At 44.0% G+C, this 16,187-nt stretch overlaps 1 pseudogene; it reads left to right on the plus strand.

Moving 5' to 3' along the window:
• Positions 1-9,819, plus strand: part of LOC143564522 (potassium channel KAT3-like) — a 31,599-nt pseudogene extending 21,780 nt beyond the window's left edge.
• Positions 9,820-16,187: the final 6,368 nt, after the last annotated feature.

Below are 16,187 nucleotides of genomic sequence, written 5' to 3' on the forward strand. Positions count from 1 at the left end.
GCAACCTGGACCATACAGAGTTTTGTTTGCCCCTCCTTTCGTTGTTGCGCGGTGCTTCTGCTTGGTGCCATCTTTCTCTTGCTCTATCTTGGGCAATTTGTTTTTCATTTCGCGCGAAAACTCGCGATGCTTCCATTAGCTTGGCCCAAGTGGTTGGCATGCCATCTCTGCTCACGAGAGCTCTGCGGAGTTGATCACTGCGCGCACCTTGTATAAAGGCCACGCGCAAGAGTTGCTCAGTGATACCTCCAATTGCAAGAGATTCCTGATTGAAACGAGTTATGTAGTCTTCAATCGTTTCATCATTCCTGCGCACGCAGTACATGATATCATCAGGGTCGCGCGTGTGTCTGCGCTGCTGTACGAAGTGAGCTTGGAACTTCTCCAATAGCTCTTCGAACCCATCGATTTGCCCAGTCGGCAAGCTTTCGAACCAGACACGCGCCGCGCCCGTGAGGCAGCGAGCAAACATGTGACACCATGTTGGCATCGTCCAGCTTTCTAGGTTTCCAGTGTTATAAAAACCTTGTAAGAAATCGTCTGGATCTGTTGTGCCATCGTACTTGCCCAACCCACTTGGCATCTTGGTTTTGTGTTGAATGGGAGCCTTCGCGATGCGCTCAGTGAATTTTGAATGCTTCACCAAGATGGTTGGCCTGTACGGTGTGGTTACGTCCACTTGCCCTCTCGCTGGTGGGTTGTACGGTGTGTACAGATCCAGATCGGCTTTGGCTCCAGGCGCCATGTTCATGTGCGCGCGGAGCTGTGAGCCTCCTGCATGAGTATCTCGCGTCTTCCTCATGCTGTGCACTTCTTCATCACTAAAATCAGCGTGTTTAGTGTGAACAGAGTGACCATCTTCCGGCGCGCGCGCCCTTTTTGTTGTTCCTTGAATGGTTGCTTATCAAACGCGAGCCTTTGTGTTAGGTCGGCTAACTTTTTGTGTTTGACCAGCTCATTGTATTTGTCCATTAAACGCCGTTGTTCGTTTATGAGCCATTCTTTAGGGTCATTTGTTTCATCTTCTGGACCCATTGGTCCTTTTTGTTTCGCGCCGGTCAAATTTTGGAACGTGAGATCGTCTGGAGGAGTTTCAGTCTGGCTATAAGGAGTTGTGATGAAGGGATGGTTACTGGTGGTGCGCGCAGAATCACGCGGCACCCTCAGAAACTGCTGTCCCTCATTAACATCCTCACGCTCAATATCCTCCAGAACTTGATCGCTGTTTCGAACACCAGAAACCATGGTGAAGTTTTTCAGAGAGAACTGATGTGATTTTGTTGCCGTTGTAACAGGTGATGGCGCCAATGAAGAAACGTGGATCGGCTCACTGGTAGACGATCAACTTTCCTCGGGCATGAGTATGATATTTCACCGATGGTTCTCCGGAGTATGAATTCTTCCACCTACAAAACGAGCAGCACCGTGAACTTACCCCTCAGAAAGGGACAGAGGGGTCCTCTTTGGGGTAACCCTCCGGTGTGAGAATAAGAGATTGTAGGAGAAGATAATAATAATCTGAGAGTGAGTAAGGAATTGGAATGTATTTTCTTGCTTACCTCCCCTTGTGGAGGTGGTGTGGTATTTATAGTGTTAGGGTTTCCAATGATTGGGCTCAGATCCCATTAGGGCCTTTTTGGCCTCCTTCTGTTGCTTTGCGCCACGTGTCCTTAGGACACCTGGTGCTTTTTCATTGATTATTCTCTGACCCAGGTATTTCACCTGACCCATGTGCAATCACGTGGTAGCACATGGGTTTTGCTGAGTTGTCCACCTTTCATTGGCAGCTGTCAACATCAGCATATTCTTATTCCTTAAAGGATACCTTCTGGAAGGTTGTCTGACGAGCACAATCAAGGTTGTCCTTATCCTGATTTGGATAAGGACGAGGTTGATTATGTGCACGTGTGATATGCGCCTATCCTGAGGATGCGCGAGGTCTTCTCTTTATTCTCACGCGCAGATGTGATATGCGCAAGCATATGTAATATGCGCCACGCGCAGATGTGATATGCGTGAGCATATATGATGCGTGACCATGTGATATGCGCCACGCGCAGATGCGCCACGCGCAGATGTGATATGCGTGAGCATATATGGTGCGTGAGCATGTGATACGCGTGAGCATATGTGATGCGTGAGCATATGTGATGCGTGAGCATATGTGATGCGTGAGCATATGTGATATGCGCCATGCGCATAGGTTTTGGCTTTGTGCCTTCATGATATCTTGATTTCAAGCCTCTTGTCTATATCTTGTGGGTTGACCCGCCCCGCTCGATGTTAAGACGGGTACATACCTCTTCTTCCGCGAGCTCCAGCTCATAGTTCTCAAGCGCATCTACAATACGTGCAACAGAAATGTTAACCAAATTTGGTATTCTAAAGGCATAAGCATAAGTACAAAGGCCTACCAGGCGCATCGCTGTCAAAGCAAAATCCCAAATCAACAGGGATGAACATATCAGCGAAGCGATCGGGGAAGCCAACTTCCCCAGCGCCCAGCGCGACAGAGCCACCCTCCATATGCTCATCATAGGCGGCGTGGACGTACTCCTTGCTTACTGCATAAAACAAGACAAATGATATCAGCAAAACGAATTATATTCGCGCAGAAATAATGCAATGAGCTAATAACTCACATAATCCATCAACTTGGATAACAGGCTCAGTCGCGCTGTCGGCCCACCTCCTGCTCATGCCAACCCCCACCAGCGCCTCCTCGCAAATATTCTTGGCGGGGGATGGTTCAGCAGCCAAATATTCTTGGCGGGGGATGGTTCAGCGCCTCCTCGCAGATATCCAGTTGGCTCAAGGAATTGCGCATCAAGCAAATCTTCACTTCAGTATACCACCCTCAGGGGAATGGCCAAGTGTAGCGCGCGAACCAAAGCTTGCTAAATGGGCTGAAGAAAAGGTTGGAGGGAGAATCCCATTCATGGGTCGAGGAGCTACCTAATGCCCTGTGGGCGCACAGGACATTAAGCAAAACCAGCAATGGCGAATCCCCGTTCAGCCTAACCTATGGAACGGAGGCTATGATTCCAGCAGAAATTGGATGCCCATCCCATAGAGTGCTCATGATGAGTAAGATTGATAACGAGCGCGAAAGAAGGTTGGATCTCAACTTACTTGAAGGGCGCAGAGAAGCGGCTATCATCAATGAAGCCAAATACAAGAAAAAACTAGAAAAGTATTACAATCAGCGCGTGAAAGAATGCCACTTCAAGAAGAATGATTTTGTCCTTCGAAACAATGAAGCTAGCCGCGCGATACCCCCGGGAAAGATGTCCCCCAATTGGGAAGGACCTTATCAAGTCTCGGAAGAATTGGGAAAAGGCGCATACGCTTTAAAAGATTTGAATGGAAAGAAGATCCCGCGCGCATGGAACGCAGCAAAGCTTAGAAAATGTTTCATGTAAAAATTGTCAAGTTTGTAATCAAGGCTTTTTAAGCCATTATGAATAATGATACGCACTATCTTCTCTTAATGTGTGTTCTATTACCTTTTGCATACATGTTTCACACTTCCCTTTATTAATTTTGAGCAATATGACAACATTGTATTGACATCAAAACAAAAATAAAACGAAGTAAAACATACATGCGCGAGCTTCAAGCTCAAACGCGTTAACGAGTTTTAACTCTAAAACGTCAGGGCCTTAGCCCAATAATATGAGCCTTAGCTCAGGGCCTTAGCCCAATAATACGAGCCTTAGCTCAAATCACTCACAAGATCCATCCTACATGCTGCGCAGCTTGACCATAAAAATACCTAAGCACAACTAAGGCAAAGCACATGCCAAAACATAGTTGTTAAGGTCTCAGGTCGGGGTCGCGCATGGAATTGTAATGGATATCAGAGTAACACATACTGACACGTAAAGGCTAAAAAACTCATAATTCCCTATAATAAATGCGCGATAACGTCGCGAAAAAGAGGAATAATGAAACGCCAAGGCACGTGTCAACATAGTCAGGATATTGCAAAATCACTTAAAATATGACAAGGATTAAGTAAAATAATTTCCTTACAACCTTGTTCTTATTTCAACGTGCAAGCATATCTTATATTCAACAAGCAAACATGAAATATAAAGAGATGAATGGGGAATGCGCAAGATGCGAATAAGGGAAAAACAAAATTTCATTCCAAAACATAGAAGGTTACAAATTTACAAAATGATAAGATACAAACTGCAAATAAAAAAAAATAAAAAAAAACATGAAGGGCTTCTCAAGTCTCTATGTCGACGTCAGCCTCTTCATCGCCCTCATCATTACCTCCCTCAGCATCTGGCGCAGCCCGCTCCTCGTCATCTCCAAACTTGCCATAGTCAAGCTGTTCGTCTTGAATGGAGTCGTCTTCTATCACAATAGTGTCAGGAGCGGGTCCTTTGGCCACGCCAGAGCCGCTAGCAGAGGCAGCATTGCCCGCGCCATCATCGCCGCCACCAGCCCCTTCACACTCGTCAAGTAATTTCTTTAGAGCGCCGAGATCGGGCTGATCAGCAAGCAAGGCTATCTGCAAAGCATAAGGAAAAGTGTGAGTACAAAAAGACTAGGAAAATAAGTCAAGGTAAACTCATTAAGGTTAAAATACCTGCTCAAGGATGGGAATGGGAGTATTCAAATACTTCTCCCCCACCTCGGCCATGTCCGCGCAGACAACGTCGAGCTGATAAGGGTAGTCGGATGGGTTCTTCTTCAGCATGCTATATTCACAGCCATCCTTAAACCCTTCAGCTCGACCCACCAAGAGCGAGGCAGCGTTGCAATCCATCACAAGGGTCTGAAACTCGTCTGAGTATTTCATCGCATAAGCGCAACGAGTCATACCCTGTGAGACTAGCCATTGGCGATCCTGCGCAAGGGAAGAAACAGACGTCTCAAGAGCAGGAATCTGAGAGTTTAACAACTCAACAGTTTCCTTGGTCTGTTTCAGCTCCTCTCTGTCGGACGCTGCTGCCGCCAAGGCCTCTTTCCTTTCCGCTCGCGCAGCATCGAGCGCTTCTTGGCTAGACGCTGCCGTCGCCAGGGCTTCATCCTTCTCTGCCCGCGCGGCCTCAAGCTCCTTCTTCAGGCGCGCAACCTCACTCTCTAATGATGATTTGTCAGTGATAGACTGCACAAGCGCTTGGTCACGCGCCTCTGCATCCAGCTCCAAGTCGCGCACTCGCCGCGCATACTTGGCAGCGTCCGCCTCTGCTGCCTGCAGCTTCTCCCGCGCAGCCTGCAACTCATGCCCGCGCTTCACGAAGGCAGCGTTGGCACTTGCTCGGTTATCGCTGAGTTCTGCTTGGAGTTTCTCAGCTCTCTCTCGAGCGTCAGAAAGATTCCAAGCAGATACCTTAGCCTCTTGCTTGGCCTCCGCAAGAGCATCACGCACCTTTACATAATCATAGCGAAGCTCTTGGGAGGCAGCAAAGAACGCTGACCCAGCGAAAAGATGGTCGTTGAGCAAGTCCACGCGGGCGCGCTCATCCTGAAACCTCCTTTCAGCTGGAGGCACGGAGTGAGCCCAGAAGTCTTCACACACCCCCATGGACTGAAATGAGCTATCCTCAGTAATATTCCATCTCGGGCGGTATATGTGATCGGCTTCCTGCAAACACAAAGCAACGTTCTAGTCATCTAAACACTAATATGGAAGTCCGCGCAGCGGAGCAAAACGAACTTATACCTGCGGGGAGCAAGCAGAAAAGTCAGCGCCAGCCCCATGAGAAGACTGCGCCACGAAATCTCGTGGCGCTACAGGGCTTGCGCGGCCGCCATCAGAGTCTTCAAAATGGGCCTCCTCATCTTCCTCTGTAACAGGCCTTTTCTCCTGCGACCTGGAAAAATCAAAACCAGTCTCGCGAGGAGGGCTGCGCGCAGGAGAAGGTGAGGGAGGTCTCGACGCCGCGAGATCAGCGCGTAAAACAGCCTCCTGCTCCTTAGTAATCCCAATGAGGGGAGATTCAGTGCTTGCAGGAGCAGGAGCAGAACCAACGGCGCTGGCGCCGGCGCCAGCAGTGCCGCCAGCAGCTTGTGTGCCAGCTATAATGCCTATGAAAAAACCAACAAAGAGAAATGATTCAAGACTTGATCTAAAAAGAAAAAAGTCAGAAAATAAAAGCGCAATATATACCTTGGCGCACCGCCGTTCGCGAGTTAAACATCGCCATGAAGTCCATTTTCCCCCTTTTTGAGGGCAAAACAGAGGACTTCAAAGCAACCTTCGGCGCAGCCTCGGTACCTTGTTGCGCCTGAGGTTGATCCACCAAGGTCGCCGGCTCTACAAACATTTGAGTGAGCAAAGATTCATTAATAACTCTATCGGAATCACGCTCATTAAACCATAAAGTATAAACAAAGTATACCTGTTGAAGAGGAAACAGCAGGCGCAGCGCCGCTTCCCTTTTCCGCCGCGCGAAGAGAGGAGGTGGCGGCACAATACCTCGTGTGGACAGGAGGAATGCCCACACCTAGAGGCAAAGAAGACAAGGAAAACTTGGAGGTAAACCCCTTGGTTTTCTCAAGTCCCTTCGCTTGAGCAGGAGGATCCTGAGCAACAGGGGCATCATTTTTCTTCTGTTTTTTACTAGCCCCTGCGCCAGTTTTCCCTTTAGCCTTACGCTTGAGTTGTGGCACCTCAGCTTCCTCCTCCACCTCTTCTTCCGCGAGCTCCAGCTCATAGTTCTCAAGCGCATCTACAATACGTGCAACAGAAATGTTAACCAAATTTGGTATTCTAAAGGCATAAGCATAAGTACAAAGGCCTACCAGGCGCATCGCTGTCAAAGCAAAATCCCAAATCAACAGGGATGAACATATCAGCGAAGCGATCGGGGAAGCCAACTTCTCCAGCGCCCAGCGCGACAGAGCCACCCTCCATATGCTCATCATAGGCGGCGTGGACGTACTCCTTGCTTACTGCATAAAACAAGACAAATGATATCAGCAAAACGAATTATATTCGCGCAGAAATAATGCAATGAGCTAATAACTCACATAATCCATCAACTTGGATAACAGGCTCAGTCGCGCTGTCGGCCCACCTCCTGCTCATGCCAACCCCCACCAGCGCCTCCTCGCAAATATTCTTGGCGGGGGATGGTTCAGCAGTCAACTTATTAACCCATGCGCCAGTTGGGTTCTTAAGAACATTCACATCCGCGGGCGCAGAAGTGATCGCGCGCATGGTCATGCGGATGGGAATCACACCAGCCTTAATATAGAAAAATTTCTCAGACCAGTCATGAAGGCTCTTGAAGGAAACAGTGCAGCACTTGACCTTCTGACTGCGAGGAACGAATGAGAACCAAGAATCTTGGATTTTTGGCTTATAAAAAAATTGAAAGCGCCGAGGGGTTGGCTCCTCGCGCTGAGCTTTGCACATGAACTCAAAATGAGTCATGCGCACAAGTCCAAAAGGATGGACTTGGGATATGTGAATCCCATGAAATTTAAGCAGCGCACCCATAAACCTTGTCATCGGGAGACGAAGGTTGCAGTGAGTGAAAAAATGGCAGTATAAGGAGATATAGCCGGTGGGCGGATCTGCCGCCGTTTGCCCGGCCGCCGGGAGCATACAGCCGTACTCAGGGAGAAAACCCTGAGAGGCAATGAGACTGTCGAAATCAGACTGTCTCAACTTGCAGGGAATCTCATCCCACCTCTTCACTGTCTTGCCCTTCCCCACCTCCTCCGACGAGGCCTCAGCAGCCCGTTTTCCCTTGCCGGTCTTCTTCAAAGTGGACATGACTAATGATTTTACATGGCGTTTGCTGAGGGAGATTGTGGCGTCTGGGTTATCAGACATACAACTGTGAATCAAACAGAGGTTACTTCAAGAACGGAAATCTGGAAGCAAAAGACAGGCTCTTAATCGGAATAAAAATGGAAGGAAAGAAAAAGCTCTGAAATAACAATGAAGATGAAGAATAACAACTCAAAAGGCTTGCTTTTATAGGCCCAGGAGAGAGAGAAACAGGTACTGATCAGAGTTCACGCGCCCCCACTCGCAGGTGCAGGCCAACGCGAGCGCGACACGTGTTCCTGACACTGTGTGAGGGGACATAAAAAGGAACGAAACAGGTACTGATCAGAGTTCACGCGCCCCCACTCGCAGGTGCAGGCCAACGCGAGCGCGACACGTGTTCCTGACACTGTGTGAGGGGACATGAAAGGCAACTGTAGCACCTCGAGCACACGAAAAGTCTGACACATGTCTCCATCTCTGACGCATGTCAGCACCAACCAACCACGTACATGGACGATTCATTTCAACCAAAAGGATAGAATTTCGCGCAACGATGAGAAATAAAAAAGGAAAAGACAAACCCTATTAAAAGAGAACTATTAAGTCTAATATCTATCTTACCTCGCTCGCGCGAGACAAGACACACATTAGACTAGGGGGGCTTGAAGAGGTATGTACCCGCCTTAACATCGAGCGGGGCGGGTCAACCCACAACATATAGACAAGAGGCTTGAAATCAAGATATCATGAAGGCACAAAGCCAAAACCTATGCGCATGGCGCATATCACATATGCTCACGCATATCACATATGCTCACATATCACATATGCTCACGCATATCACATATGCTCACGCATCACATATGCTCACGCGTATCACATGCTCACGCACCATATATGCTCACGCATATCATATCTGCGCGTGGCGCATCTGCGCGTGGCGCATATCACATGCTCACGCATCATATATGCTCACGCATATCACATCTGCGCGTGGCGCATATTACATATGCTGGCGCATATCACATCTGCGCGTGAGAATAAAGAGAAGACCTCGCGCATTCTCAGGATAGGCGCATATCACACGTGCACATAATCAACCTCGTCCTTATCCAAATCAGGATAAGGACAACCTTGATTGTGCTCGTCAGACAACCTTCCAGAAGGTATCCTTTAAGGAATAAGAATATGCTGATGTTGACAGCTGCCAATGAAAGGTGGACAACTCAGCAAAACCCATGTGTTACCACGTGATTGCACATGGGTCAGGTGAAATACCTGGGTCAGAGAATAATCAATGAAAAAGCACCAGGTGTCCTAAGGACACGTGACGCAAAGCAACAGGAGGAGGCCAAAAAGGCCCTAATGGGATCTGAGCCCAATCATTGGAAACCCTAACACTATAAATACCACACCACCTCCACAAGGGGAGGTAAGCAAGAAAATACATTCCAATTCCTTACTCACTCTCAGATTATTATTATCTTCTCCTACAATCTCTTATTCTCACACCGGAGGGTTACCCCAAAGAGGACCCCTCTGTCCCTTTCTGAGGGGTAAGTTCACGGTGCTGCTCGTTTTGTAGGTGGAAGAATTCATACTCCGGAGAACCATCGGTGAAATAGCATACTCATGCCCGAGGAAAGTTGATCGTCTACCAGTGAGCCGATCCACGTTTCTTCAGATGTCAAGCAAACTATATAGAGTTTGGTGTAAAACAATAAATAACACGTAAAATTTGGTGAAAAACTCTATGGAGTTACTTTTCATCCAAAGGAACTTGTGGAGTTCGCTTGCCACACCATCGAACTCTAATATAGGTTACGCTATTTGCTTTTCATCCAAAGGAACCTGGTGAAAAACCACCTGCCAATCCTAAAATATTAAAATGACTCTTCATTTTCAATATATAGGTTACGCTATTCGCTGTGCACTCGGCTGGATGTTTTTACTACTGGATCGCCACCCATCACCACCACACGGGGGACACATGGATTGGATCAATCATTCAAGATTTTGAACATAGAAGCATTTGGTTAGGCTACACATTCACTTATATGCACGCTTATCCCTAAACATTGTTCACTTATATGTGTTATAATTTATTTATTCATTTAAGCACTTATGTGCACATCGTTAAAGTTGTATACATATTCGATGTCAATTTTTTACACGATTCAACACCCTTGCTGCAAATTAAGGGGTGAGTTTATGTTAACTTTTGACACAATTCAACTTTTTAGCGCGCTCCTACTTGCGTAGGTTTAATACCCCTTTTAGATAACTCCCGCATGCAATAATCCGATCAAATATTTCGAAAGTAATGAAAATAATGTGTGTATTTGAAAATGTAAGCATAGCACGTACCTTTTCAAATAATTAAACTAATTAATATTTTATAGAGTAAAGTGTCATTTCCGTTCTTATGGTTTGGCAAATAATACGAATGTAGTCCAAAAAGTTTATTTTTTGCATATGGACCATCCACGTTTCTCTTGCCAATTACATCCAAATCACTAACTCCGTTAAATTGAATCGTTAACTCAGAGGTAGACATGTCTTTTCACTTTTTCTTTATTACATGAGTACAGTGCCAAAATCGTCCCTGAAGTTTGGTCACATTTGCTAATTTCGCCCAAAAATATTTTTTTTCGCAATTAGACCTCGAAGTTTCCCAACTGTTGCCAATTTCGTCCAATTTGTTAACTCGGTCTAAATTTAACGTTAACTCAGGGGTGTTATTGTCCTTTTACATTGTTATTATTATTACGCTGAGCTAAACCCCTTATATGACTAAAAATAAAGAAGAATAAACAAACAGATAATATATTGGATTCAAACATAGGAATCGTGAAATGTTATATATGTTAAGGATGAGTAAAATCGGTACCGGTACCGAAATCGGTACCGATTTGGTACTGAATCTGTACCAAGGTTTTGAGTTTTCGGGACCGATACGGTACGGTACCAGTATTTCCTGAATTTTACCTTAAATACCGGTACCGTCCTCGTATCGGTACCGAACCGAACATTTCGATACCGGTATCAGCACCAAACATTTGCTATTTTCGGGATCGGGATTTTCGGTACCGGTACGGTACCAAGCTCATCCCTAATATATGTCATCAAACAAACACATAATAACAATAATGTAAACAAACATGTAAAAGGACAGTAACACCCATAAGTTAACGTTGAATTTAGACCGAGTTAATAATTTGGACGAAATTGGCAACGGTTGGGAAAAATCGAGGCTCTACTTGCGGAAAAAAAAAATTTGGATGAAATTCGCAAATATGACCAAACCTCATTGACGATTTTGGCACTTTACTCATAAAATAAAGAAATAGTGAAAAGACATGTCTACCCCTGACTTAACGATTAAATTTAACGAGGTTAGTGATTTGGATGTAATTGGCAAGAATTGAGAAACGTGGAGGGTCCATATAAAAATTAAACTTTTTGAACTAAATTCGTATTATTTGCCAAACCACAAGAACGAAAATGACACTTTACTCTATTTTAAATTCCTAGATTCTTTTCCAAAATAGAGTAGACACCTCTCGACCTTTAAAGCATATTCCATAAGCGACATGACTTAGGGAATTCCGCCTTTTGCACTTTTTGGAAGATGATTGTACGTGTGTATACATGTCTAAATTCTAAATTTACAACTACGAAGGAAATAACATACCTTAATAGGTACCGGTACCGTATGGGTTATCAATGAGTTTGTGGTGGAGTGATAAGAAAGAGATTTGATGTTTCATGTAACCCATGTTCGATTTCTTTTCATGTCATAATTTCGGGTGGCATCAGGTGATAACAAGAGATTAGGCGAGTAGCGTTTTTCCCGATTTAGAAGGCGAGTGTATCCTGATGTGATGAATTTAGCTAGTAGCATATTTGGATAATTCATTGATTATTAAAGAAAAGAAATATATCGCATGGGGGTTGTTATGGAGGGTTTTTTTTTTGGGGGTGAGGGGGTGGGTTATTCATGGAGAGGTAAGAGGTTTGAGTTCTGAAAGAGAGAATTTTGTTAGTAATCCTTACTGAATTAAAAGTGTTGGTTGTAAAAAAAATGTATAATATGGTAAAATTGTTATTGAAACAACGATAAATAGCAAGATAAATAAATATAAAAATAAAAATAAGTTAAATAAAATAGGTTTAGTTAAATAAATATGAGAATAATTCCGTGATTATTAGTGTATATGAAGACAACTAGACAAGTCAATGTATGAGCTAATGAGCAGCCCCCTATTAGGAGGCAAGCCATTTAATAAACACTATAAAATAATGCAAAGTATAGACGAGTTACTAAATAACCCCATAAAATTCGCATGCTAATACAGTTTGGTTTTTACATAGTTGTTAAATAAATAGAACCGCCTAAACACTTATAACACGGTTATGTAACCACCTTTTATTACTCTCTTCGATCCATTGCAACAGGTTATTTGATCATGACTATTAGTGTTATACGGTTCTTCATTTGAAACCAATTATGTATTAAGCGCACCTATATTGAGATAAAAATGAAAATTTTATTTGAAATATGTAGGAATATTTTATGACTAACGAATCTATTCCTTACTTTTAAATGTAAAGGCAAAGTATATAACACACAAAGTGAATATATGTTTTTATAATCATTATTGTTATATTATTTAGGTTGACATGAAGCTTTTGTGCTTATGTGTTTGCTTTTGAGAAAGGTAACATGAAATGTCATATAATCTAATTGCTGCTTAGTTATAGTATGCAGCACTCGTTTATACATTTTTCGAGTGCTAAAGTTATATGTCAAGCTATATGAATTGTTAAAATTTTATTTAAACCCGTGAATCGAATTTGAAAATTTAGCAAATCATTGTAACAAGTTTGATGCAAAATTAAAATCACGTACATTAAGGAATTGGATTTGAAATCTGAACATTCCAATAGGAATTGGAATTTGAAGGAATTAAAATCCAATTTTATTCTTAATGTGTTCGTTTGACAAATAAACTGGAATCGTTTTTTTTTTCTTTTTTTTAACTAGGATAACCGTGGAAACATTATAGTTTTTTATGTATATTTTGCGTTATGGTTTTTTTATTATTTTTTTATAATTTTTTTTTTAAATTTGTTTAGGGGTTTTCTATGAAGATAAAAAAACCTCAAAAAAATACTTAAAAATAATAATAAAAAATTCATAGCTCAAAATATATCGAGGACAATAAAAGTAAAAAAAAAAACTACGAAGGAAATTGCGAAGTGATAAGAAAGAGATTTGATGTTTCATGTAACCCATGTTCGATTTCTTTTCATGTCATAATTTCGGGTGGCATCAGGTGATAACAAGAGATTAGGCGAGTAGCGTTTTTCCCGATTTAGAAGGCGAGTGTATCCTGATGTGATGAATTTAGCTAGTAGCATATTTGGATAATTCATTGATTATTAAAGAAAAGAAATATATCGCATGGGGGTTGTTATGGAGGTTTTTTTTTTTTTTTGGGTGAGGGGGTGGGTTATTCATGGAGAGGTAAGAGGTTTGAGTTCTGAAAGAGAGAATTTTGTTAGTAATCCTTACTGAATTAAAAGTGTTGGTTGTAAAAAAAATGTATAATATGGTAAAATTGTTATTGAAACAATGATAAATAGCAAGATAAATAAATATAAAAATAAAAATAAGTTAAATAAAATAGGTTTAGTTAAATAAATATGAGAATAATTCCGTGATTATTAGTGTATATGAAGACAACTAGACAAGTCAATGTATGAGCTAATGAGCAGCCCCCTATTAGGAGGCAAGCCATTTAATAAACACTATAAAATAATGCAAAGTATAGACGAGTTACTAAATAACCCCATAAAATTCGCATGCTAATACAGTTTGGTTTTTACATAGTTGTTAAATAAATAGAACCGCCTAAACACTTATAACACGGTTATGTAACCACCTTTTATTACTCTCTTCGATCCATTGCAACAGGTTATTTGATCATGACTATTAGTGTTATACGTGAAGAAACGTGGATCGACTCACTGGTAGACGATCTACTTTCCTCGGGTGTGATTATGCTATTTCACCGATGGTTTTCTTGGATCTGGATTCTTCGACCTACAAAATGAACAGCACCGTAAACTTACCCCTCAGAAAGGGACAGAGGGGTCCTCTTTGGGGTAACCCTCCGGTGTGAGAATAAGTGTTTGTAGGAGAAGATAATAATATGAGAGTAAGGAAATTGGAGAGTATTGCTTAATATAGCTGAATACTGTATAATTGTGTGTGTGCCTCCTTGTGGAGTTGATGTGGTATTTATAGTGCTAGGGTTTCCAATGATTGGGCTCAGACCCAATTAGGGCCTTGTTGGCCTCCTCCAATTGATTTGCGCCACGTGTCCTTGGGGACACCTGGTGCTTTTTCATTGGTTATAATCACGTGGTAGCACATGGGTTATGCTGAGTTGTCCACCTTTCATTTGGCAGCTGTCAACATCAGCATATTCTTATTCCTTAAAAAGATACCTTCTGGAAGGTTGTCTGACGTGCACAATCAAGGTTGCCTTAATCCTGATTTGGATAAGGACGAGGTTGATTATGTGCATGTGTGATATGCGCCTATCCTGAGGATGCGCGAGGTCTTCTCTTTATTCTCACGCGCAGATGTTTCATGCGCAGATGTGATATACACAAGCATGTGATATGCGCCACGCACGGATGCGCCACGCGCAGATGTGATATGCGTGAGCATGTGATATGCGTGAGCATATATGGTGCGTGAGCATGTGATACGCGTGAGCATATGTGATGCGTGAGCATATGTGATGCGTGAGCATATGTGATATGCGCCATGCGCATAGGTTTTGGCTTTGTGCCTTCATAATATCTTGATTTCAAGTCTCTTGTCTGTATCTTGTGGGTTGACCGGCCTCGCTCGGTGTTGAGGCGGGTACATACCTCTTCAAGCCCCCCCAGTCTAATGTGTGACTTGTCTCGCGCGAGCGAGGTAAGATAGATATTAGACTTAATAGTTTGCTCTTTTAGTAAGGTTTTGTCTTTTTCTTCTTATTACTCATCGGTGCGCGAAATTCTATCCTTTTGGTTGAAAACGAATCGTTCCTGTACGTGGTTGGTTGTTGTTGACATGCGTCAGTGATAGAGACGTGTCAGAATTTTCGTGTGCTCGAGGTGCTACAGTTGCCTTTCATGTCCCCTCATATAGTGTCAGGAACACGTGTCGCGCTCGCGTTGGTCCGTACCTGCGAGTGGTGGCGCGTGAACTCTGGCAGCAGCTGTATCGTTTCTTTTCGTGTCTCCTCACACAGTGTCAGCGACACGTGTCGCGCTCGCGTTGGCTTACACCTGCGAGTGGGGGCGCGTGAAGTCCGATCAGTACCAAAATTTCTCTCTCCTGGGCCTATAAAAGCAAGCCCTTAAGAGTTTTTATTCTTCATCTTCCTTGTTGTTTATTCAAAGCTTTCCTTTCTTTCATTCTTTTCCGATTACCTGTCTTCTGCTTCCGGATCTCTGTTCTTCAGAAGCATCCTTTGTCCGCTTTTACAGTTGTATGTCTGATAGCTCAGACAACACAATCTCCCCCAACAATCGCCGTGTTAAATCGCTAGTAATGTCAACTTTGAAGAAGACCGGCAAGGGGAAGAAGGCTGCTGAGGCCTTATCGGAGGAGGTAGGGAGGACTAAGGCAGTGAAGAAGTGGGATGAGATCCCCTGCAAACTGAGGCAGGCCGATTTCGACAGCCTTATCGCCTCTCAGGGTTTTCTCCCTGAGTATGGCTGCATGCTGCCGGCGGCCGGGCAAACGGCGGCGGACCCGCCTACCGGCTATATATCCCTTTACTGCCATTTTTTCACCCACTGCAACCTTCGTCTCCCGATGACAAGGTTTGTGGGTGCGGTGCTTAGGTTTTATGGGATTCATATATCCCAAGTCCATCCGTTTGGACTCGTGCGCATGACTCATTTTGAGTTCATGTGCAAATCTCAGCGCGAGGAGCCCACCCCTCGGCGCTTTCAGTTTTTTTATAAGCCCAAGATCCAAGATTCTTGGTTCTCATTTATTCCTCGCAGTCAGAAGGTCAAGTGCTGCACTGTTTCATTCAAGAGCCTTCATGACTGGTCTGAGAGGTTTTTCTATATCAGGGCTGGTGTGATCCCCATCCGCATGACCATGCGCGCGATCTCTTCTGCGCCTGCGGATGTGGGTGTCTTCAAGAACCCAACTGGCGCCTGGGTAAAAAAGTTGACTGCCGAACCATCCCCCGCTAAGAACATTTGCGAGGAGGCGCTAGTGGGGGTTGGTATGAGCAGGAGGTGGGCCGACAGCGCGACTGAGCCCGTTATCCAAGTTGACGGCTTGTGTAAGTTAATCTCATTGCCTTACTTCTGCGCGAATATAATTCGTTTTGCTGATATCATTTGACTTGTTTTGTGC

The sequence above is a fragment of the Bidens hawaiensis genome, unplaced genomic scaffold (assembly GCF_021521415.1).
Source record: "Bidens hawaiensis isolate Kalapana, Puna unplaced genomic scaffold, B.hawaiensis_p1.1 tig00022011_1, whole genome shotgun sequence".
Classification (NCBI taxonomy): Eukaryota; Viridiplantae; Streptophyta; class Magnoliopsida; order Asterales; family Asteraceae; genus Bidens; species Bidens hawaiensis.